This window comes from Jaculus jaculus, chromosome 5 (genome assembly GCF_020740685.1).
Source record: "Jaculus jaculus isolate mJacJac1 chromosome 5, mJacJac1.mat.Y.cur, whole genome shotgun sequence".
NCBI classification, from domain to species: Eukaryota; Metazoa; Chordata; class Mammalia; order Rodentia; family Dipodidae; genus Jaculus; species Jaculus jaculus.
In genome coordinates this window covers 69,516,540-69,524,535 of record NC_059106.1, presented here as the reverse complement: position 1 = coordinate 69,524,535, position 7,996 = coordinate 69,516,540, and positions in this window count along the sequence as shown.

The following is a 7,996-nucleotide window of genomic DNA, read 5'->3' as shown; positions in this document are numbered from 1 at the left end:
CCATGATGGCAGGGGACAACAATAGCATGAGCAGAGGGTGGACATCACCTCCTCACCAACATAAGGTGGACAACAGCAATAGGAGAATGTGCCAAACACTGGCAAGGGGAAACTGGCTATAAAAGCCATAATTCCGCCCTCCCCCCCCCACCAATACACTGCCTCCAGGAGGATTCAATTCCCAAATCTCCATCAGCTGGGGACCTAGCATTCCGAACACCTAAGTTTATGGGGGGCACCTTAAATCAAACCACCACATTCTGCCTGTGGCACCCATAAAATGATATCCATCCATAATGTAAAATGCAACACATTCAATACAACTTTAAAAATCCCCATAGTTTTTATCAATCCTAATGATGTTCAAACATTTCCATAGTCCGCGATCTTTTAATTGATCTATAATACCAATAATGATAATAATAATATAATCCCCCTAGCCGAGCTGATGCCGGAAGCTCTTCTTTGGCAGCTATTTAAGTCCCAGCATCTCCACTGGGTCTCCACTGCAACCCATGGTCCATCCTCATGGCTTCATCAGGTCTCCATGCAGACATCCAGCAAACCTGCTTCACACTGTCCATGGCCATTTCCAAAACACATACGCCATCATTCCTGTATATTTTTTTCTTGGTAACTTGATTGCAGGGTTCTCAAATGAATGCTTTGTGTCTCAATGACCCTCTCTTTCTTACATTTCTTTAATTTAATTAATTTATTTATTTGAGAGAGAGAAAGAGGCAGAGAGGGAGACAATGAGTGCACCAGGGCTTCTAGCCACTGCAAACGAACTTGGGATGCATGTGACCCTTGTGCATCTGGTTTATGTGGGTCCTGGAGAATCGAACTGGGATCCTTTGGCTTTTCAGGCAAATGCCTTAACCACTAAGCCATCTCTCCAGCTCATCCTGCATTTCTTATAGTGAATAATACCAGGTGGGGTGTCAATTTGTTAATCCAGAGTGAAATAAAGCAGGCTTTGGAGAACAGGACATTCCTTTAGCGTTCAGGCCCCTTTAAAAGACCATTCTTTCTGTTGCCCCTGTGCAGGTCAGCTGGCCCAGTCTCAATTGTTGTCATCTCTCAAACAATTGCAGCTGAACAGGCAACAGTTTCGGCCAAAAGATTTCATTTTTTTCTGTGTTATATCCCTCAGCTCATACTAGTCCATTCCTGTTGTTTTTCTTTTTTGTTTTTGGTTTTTTGAGGTAGGGTCTCACTCTAGCCCAGGCTGACTTGGAATTCACTACGGAGTCTCAGGGTGGCCTCGAACTCACAGCGATCCTCCTACCTCTGCCTCCCGAGTGCTGGGATTAAAGGCGTGCGCCACCACACCCGACCATACTAGTCCATTTCTACGCAATGCAACCCTGCACAAGTTCTCAGGACATGACCATAACAGCAAGTCTCTCACACAAACTGCTTCTGGCCTAGTCCAAGCAAAGCTCTTTCTCACCCTTTCTAAGCCAGACCTCATAGTCCAGAGTTGTTACTACATTTAGGTCTTTCAACTCTGACCAGAGTGGTCCGTCAAGCTGTTCTTACAGCACTGCAAGGCGTCTCTCAGGCCACAATCTCAAATTCATCCACAGCGTCCTGCAAAGCTGCTCCAAAAGGCCAAAGCCACAGAGTCAGGTTTCCAATAGCAACAATCCCACTCCTCTGGTGCCAACTCTACTGTTGTAGTCAGGTTCGCACTGCTGGCAGAGAACACCTGACCAAGAGCACCTTGTGGGGAAAACAAGTTTATTTTGTCATACAGACTTGAGGGGAAGCTCCATGATGGCAGGGGAAAACAGCGGCATGAGCAGGGGGTGGACATCACCTCCTCACCATTATCAGGTGGACAATAGCAACAGGAGAGTGTGCCAAACACTGGCAAGGGGAAACTGGCTGTAACACCCATAAGCCTGCCTTCAAAAATACACTTCCTCCAGGAGGCGTTAATTCCCAAATCTCCATCAGCTGGAAACTTAGCTTTCAGAATGCCTAAGTTTATGGTGGACACCTGAATCCATCCACCACATTAAGCCTCCTGAGTGCTGGGATTAAAGGCATGTGCCCTCATGCCTGGATTTTTTTTTTGGTTTTTGTAACTTGATTGCAGGGTTCTTGAATGTGACCATCATAGGTGAAAGCTTTGTGTCACAATGTCTAAAGGTTGGACATGGCTTGCTAGTAGATAGCTATTGTCATCTTTCACCTGGACTCTCATAAGGCCTCTTGTTCTGTGCTTTACCTTGTGGCTGATTGTGCACATGGTATTGAGAATAAATATAATTTGCCTCTTAAAGTTCCCAGTGGCTTTCCGTCATGTGCAAATTAAAATTTAAAATTTGTACATAAAAGAACAAAAACCAACCAACTAACCAACCCAACTAGGCATGATGGTGCTTGTCTATAATCCCAGCCCTTAGGGGATAAGAGTCAGAAGGATTAAAAATTCAAGGTCAGCTCAAGTGTTACCTCCTCAAAAACATGACTTTTTTTTTTTTTTTAATTTCTGAGGTAAGGTTTCACTCTAGCCCAGGCTGACCATGTAGTTTCAGAGTAGTCGTAAACTCATGGTAATCCTCCTACCTTTGCCTCCCACGTGCTGGGACTAAAGGTGTATGCCAACATGACTGGCTCAAAAACATGACTCTTATCTAAAATACCTTAAGTCCACTTCATATCCTAGCATCCTGCTTTGTTTTCTTAACATCCTCTGTATTTACCTCATATCTAAATGTACAATTTGGACTAAAGTGCACTTGCCATCTAATGGTTAGAATTCTTTTGGATAGAAGCACTACATCTTTAATGGAATTGTGTGTCCCTAAAATGGTGTCTGTGTGTAGGAGGGAGGCATCATAGGTAGAGAAATGTGAGACCTTGGATTCATTTGATGTCCCTGTACTGTTTTCCCTTTTTTCCCAGGATGCTCAGCAACTTGCTGGTCATCAAGTTGCACTTTGTGTAACCTGGCTTCTCTAAACTTGCCCAGAGCCTGTAGGTAAACCATAGTTCTTCCAGAGGTGTTCTGTTGAGTTTTGTTTCCAGACCCATGCATTCCACAGAATCAGTGCCCCTCATATTTGCCAGCTAGGTTTCTTGGCAACCTTCCCAGTTCTTTCCCAGAGTCCATAGGATCTTTTGACACATTTGTTTTTACCCAGACTCCCTTTGCAGAGCTCTTTCAGCAATCATGTAAATATAATTTTACGTTCTTTTTGTCAAAAACCTTTCTTCCTCCATCATATAGGCAACAAGACCCATAAATTCTGATTTTTACCATGGCCCAAGAGACCCTCCAAGGAGCCCTTTGCAGGCCTTCTTCCCCTCCCCAGTTACACTTGGGCATTTCCTTCACTCAGCTGTGGCCTGCTGATGGGTGGTGTGATAGCAGTCTTGATCTACTTAGTAAAGCAAGAAGCCTTACTGCTGGAAGAGCAAGAGTGGGAAGAGGGCTGCCTCTTAATGCCGGCTTCCCTTGCCCTTTCTTCCTTCTTCTGTTAATCCTTTAATTAATAGGCCTTTTATTGCTCTGTTACAGCCTCATAGCTTAGCTGCCCTAGATGGAGGAAGTATGTTTTCTGGAGTGTGAGAGAGCTCCCTGTGGGAGAACTTTGGAGTGTGCAAGAACTCTCACGTGAGCGAACTCGAGTATGAGAGAACTCTGGAGTGTGAGAGCTCTGTGTGAGAGAATTTTGGAGCAAAAGAATTCTGGAGTGTGAGAGACCTCTGAGATTCCTTACTATTTGCCAAACTTTATAGGTTACATGACACTAGGAAATTTAGCAAATTATTTTTCTCCCTATTAAGTCCATGCTATTCTCCACTGATTAGGGGGTTTCTACTTCAGACAAGTTCCTATAATGACCTGGCGAAGACAAAAATGAATTAGATTGATATTTGCAAATATCACCCCTATTGTGTTCTAGATTTATTTATTTACCTATGAAAAGTTAGAAAACTGGATTTGTAGGTGAATTATCTCTTTATAAATGTTGACATATGGGCTGGAGAGATAGCACAGCAGTTAAGGTATATGTCTATGAAGCCTGGGGACTCAGGTTCAATTCTCCAGATCCCACATAATCCAGATGCACATGGTGGCACATGTGTCTGGAGTTCGTTTGCAGTGGCTAGAGGCCCTGGCGAGCCCATTCTCTCTCTCTCTCTCTCCCTCTCTAATAAACAAATAAATACAAAAAATTATTTTTAAAATGTTGACATATAATTTTAAAAATTAGAAAAGATGAAATGATACATATATGGAATCAGAGCCAAAAGTGTTCTAAGATATTTACAGATGCTAATACTTTAATTCTCCCAATAACCCATTTTCAGATGAGGTGGTCAAGTCACGAAACAAGTAACTTGACTAAGATGACACAGTTATACACAGTACAAGCCAAGTACTGTGGGGCAGATTTTGGGCACAAGCCCACCGATTCATATACAACCTTTATGAAATTTCAAATAATCCAGGAAGAATAAGTCTTTGCCTTTGACAAGACCTCTTTTGCTTAATAACCCTGGGCTAGTCAAGTCACTTAATCTCTGTGAACACCTCTGTAAAATAATGATTAACTTTGTAGCGCTGACCAAATGCTAGCATTTTCCCTTCTTCTTTAAGGATGATACTGATGAATGTGCCTGATCTGCCTGTGTAGTATATGGAATATGCAAATAATGGCTATTATTCAAGACCCAACACATTTCTTGCTACACGAGAGAGTCCTAGGCTAAGCGTCAAGTGGACTGTCCCAGGACTGATGCTGTTATCAATCCTTTGTGTGATCTCAAGCAAGTCACATCTTATTTGGACCTGTGGCTTCATCTTAGCATGTGGAAACAGGTCTGGGGATGTGGCCCTGGATTTGATCCTCAGTGCTGCAAAACAAACAAAGAAACCAAGTGTAATTGGACCAATTCAGTGATTTCTTACTACCAAGCCCAACTCCTCCCCCCCAGGTAGGTTTTCACTCTAGCCCAGGCTGACCTATAATTCACTATGTAGACTCAGGGTGGCCTCAAACTCTGTGATCCTCCTGCCTCTACCTCCTGATGCTGAGATTAGAGGTGCACACCACCATGCCCAGCTTTCAACATTAAAAAAAAATTATTTTGGGGCTGGAGAGATGGCTTATTGGTTAAATCCTTGCCTGTGAAGCCTAAGGACCCCAGTTCGAGGCTCGATTCCCCAGGACCCACGTTAGCCAGATGCACAAGGGGGCGCACGCGTCTGGAGTTCGTTTGCAGAGGTGCACCCATTCTGTCTGTCTCTCTTCTCTCTCTTGCTCTCTGCTTGCAAATAAATAAATAAAAATATTTAAAATTTTTATTTTTATTTTACTTATTAATTGGCAGGGGGGGGGGGAATAAGGGCATGCCAGAGCCTGTAGCCAAAGCAGATGAACTCCAGATGCATGTGCCACTTTGTGCATCTGACTTTATGTGGGTACTGGGAAATCAAACCTGGGTCATTGGGCTTTGCAGGCAAGTGCCTTAACCACTGAGCAATATTTCCAGCCCCCTACCCACATACTTATTTAGTTTTAAATGCTTTCATTTATTTATTTGCAAGCAGAGAGAGAAATAGAAGAGAGACAGAGAGAATGGGCACACCAAGGCCTCCAGCCTCTGCAAACAAGCTCCAGATACATGCACCATCTTGTGCATCTGGCTCTACATGGGTGCTGGCAAGTGCCTCAACTATCTCTCCAGTCCCCAACATTTTGTAATAGTTAGCATGAAAGATGGAGAGAGAGAGAAAGAGAGCATGAGCGAGCAAGCGAGCAAGCAAGGCTGAGGCTGTTTGAAGAGGTTTGTGGGATCCCCACTTTCAGTTTAAATTTAGCAGCTCCATTTTAAGCTGCTAGGTTTTATAGAAGGGAGTATTTCACTGCCCATAAAACAGGTGGAAACCACTGGGACTTTCATTTGCCTACATTCCCTGGAACTCTCTTTTCTTAGCTTCTCTATTTTTTCCCCTCTGGACATTGAATTAAAGGATCTCCCGTGTGTGTGTGTGTGTGTGTGTGTGTGTGTATGATATATATATACATATTTTCTGGTTGAAATGAATATTTTTGTCTTTCTCTTACTTAGGAATTAAAAATGAACAGGGCCTAAGACAGGACTAGTATGGAACCTTTGAGCAGTTTCAGTTTTGGCAAAACTTGGAAGGTTCAAAAACCTATTGATTTTAAAGTACAAAGTAACAGAAGTTATATCTCAATAGCCTGTGAATTTAGGAGCGCTTATTCCCACAGAAGTGTCCATTGTCATGGGAATGAATGATTTTTTTTTAAATTTTATTTTATTTACTTATTTGAGAGCGACAGACAGAGAGAGAAAGACAGATAGAGGGAGAGAGAGAATGGGTGCGCCAGGGCCTCCAGCCTCTGCAAACGAACTCCAGATGCGTGCGCCCCCTTGTGCATCTGGCCAATGTGGGACCTGGGGAACCGAGCCTTGAACCGGGGTCCTTAGGCTTCACAGGCAAGCACTTAGCCGCTAAGCCATCTCTCCAGCCCGGAATGAATGCTTTTCAAGAAGCTACTTCTTAGACTTGGAGGTGGTGGGTGGCACAAGTTTGTAATCCCTGCACTACCAAAGACAGAGGCAGGACGATTCTGAGTTCAGGACAGCCTGGGTGGTGGCACTGCAAGACCAAATGTCTTATTTATTTATTTATTGTTACTATGTTTCTTCATCATTCCTAAGCCACCATTAGGAACTCCATCAGGGATATTTTAGACTGAGCAGAAGAGGAATGGATCAAGCTCTCATTCCCTTTAGCTATCCTCAGTCTATGGTCCAGTTTGGGGTTCAGAACAAGACAGAGTCAAATATTCTTGGTTTCCTGGTTGGACAGATCCTCAGATTCCTTCAGTGAAGGCAGATGATGATATACAGCAGCTGCAAATTTGCACGCACCTTCCCAGAACAACAGTATTCTTCAGATACCAAAGCACTTCCATTTTTAACGGTCTCTCTTCACATCTTAGTGAATTAAAAGTCCTGGAGTACTATGACTCAAATCTTTATTTATTTATTTATTTATTTGAGTGAGGGGGGTAAAAAAAAAAAAAGGCAGAGAGAGGGAGGAAAGGAGGAAGAGAGAGAGAATGGGCACATCAGGGCCTCCTGCATGCAAACAAACTCCAGACATATGTGCCATTTAGTGCATCTGACTTTACATGGGTACTGGAGAATACAAACCCAGGCCATCCGGCTTTACAAGTAAGCGCCTTTAGCTGCTGAGTTATCTTCAGCCCTCTCAAATCTCATTCTAGTTCTACTAGCTACCTTGGGGTAAATTACCTTGTATGATTAGATTGCAAGTTTAACTTTGAGATAAAAATGGAATAGATGGCTTCTGAGCTCCTTTCCCATTTGTTACTCTAATGAGTAAGTGTTGAAGACATTATCTTCAGTTGTTGGTTGTCCTCAAAATCACCAATGGATCTGATTTTGAGGTGAGGTTATGGGAGTTGGTCTTGTGGTCTCTGTGACCTTTGCTTCATGTCCGGCCATAGAATAGATAGTAGAGTTGATTTGCCTTGAAATGACTGCCTGGCCTCTTTCTTGGTTGGAGCTCTTCACGTTCAGAGGCCCACTAAGGACTTCAGCTCATCATCATTCACTCCTTTCACCAATGTATGTGTAGTCAGGTGTAAGATGGTGATGTGGACCCCTCCCTGACAGTCCACCCAGTCCTCCAGATTGTCCTTTCCATTAATCTCTTTCGTTCCTCCTCCATCACTTGGTCATGGCCCCTTTAAGGGAGCAGCCATAGTTGAGTGGTGGGAGCAGCTGCTGGCAGCCAAGAGACTAGCAGGATTTGGCCTACTCCGGGTCACTCACCGCGCACGCTCAGGACCGGGGGCTTGGTGGGAAAGGGAGGCGGGGCTTGCGGTGCGCCTGCGCACCAGGGGCGCGCGCAAGAGGCTGGTTTTTGGTGATCCCTTTAAGAAAAACCACAGGCGGAGGAATTTCTCGGAGA